This window comes from Phalaenopsis equestris, unplaced genomic scaffold, assembly GCF_001263595.1.
Source record: "Phalaenopsis equestris unplaced genomic scaffold, ASM126359v1 Scaffold202625, whole genome shotgun sequence".
In the NCBI taxonomy this organism is placed as follows: Eukaryota; Viridiplantae; Streptophyta; class Magnoliopsida; order Asparagales; family Orchidaceae; genus Phalaenopsis; species Phalaenopsis equestris.
Genome location: NW_018222316.1, coordinates 11,970 through 12,956, shown reverse-complemented (window position 1 = coordinate 12,956; position 987 = coordinate 11,970).

Sequence of the window (987 nt, the reverse complement as noted above, 5' to 3'; positions counted from 1 at the left end):
CGCTCACCTACCACATCTCACCTACCGCTCACCTACCGTCCACCTACCTCCCACCTACCACTCTCTTGCTTTTATAAATAGAGAGGGCGTGAGCCTAGGAGAGCAAGGGAAGAGATCTTAAGCTACCACAAAGGAGGAGAGAATAGCTAGAGAGCTAGAGAGGAGGAGAGTACCTTGAGGTCTTGTATCAAGGTGTCGCTTGAGAAGGATGTCATAGAAGGAAGATGATGGCTCATCTCTATGTATAAGTTATGTATTCTCCATTTCTTTTGCCTTAGTGAACTATTTGATTGATTCCCTCCCGTCGACGAAGATCCAGTTGGATCGAACCACGTAAACGATATGTGTTTGCTTGTGTTCTTTGCGTTTTATTTTATGCCAGGAAGTACATATCTCACAACGATTGGCGCCGTCTCGGCGCGAAGTTACAAATTTCTTGGATAGAGGTGTCCGCGTAAAGGTGTTCACGACCAGCGATAAAGAAGAGGAGTTCGACATTCACGAACAGAAAAGCAAGCGAATGGTGTCGCAAACAGCCGAATCGCGACAGATTCAGTGAGTAGTGAAAGTTTTGATTGACTGCATTAGCACCGCAAGTTGTGCGGTTCGGCGAGACGGAGGAGGAACTGCCCTTGAAGGAGCAGAGGAAAGCAGGTCATTTGGTCTGCGAAGGGGCAGATCTCGTGAAGGAGGAGGATTTCCGCGACAGCTAGCACACACCGCGACAGCTCTCGGAATTCAGTAGGTGCTTAGCGAAGCGAATTTCAGACGTTTGTGGGGATCGAGCCACAATAATGGGTTTCGCCAAATTTGACATCGAGAAATTCAACGAGAATAATGATTTGGTCTATGAAGAGTAAAGATGAGAGCTCTATTGCTTCAGTAGGGTGTTGCAGAAGCCTTGCAAGGGTCGGCGGCATTGTCGGCCGACATGACCGAGAAGGAGAAGATCGACATACTGGACAAGGCCCACAGTTTGATAATCCT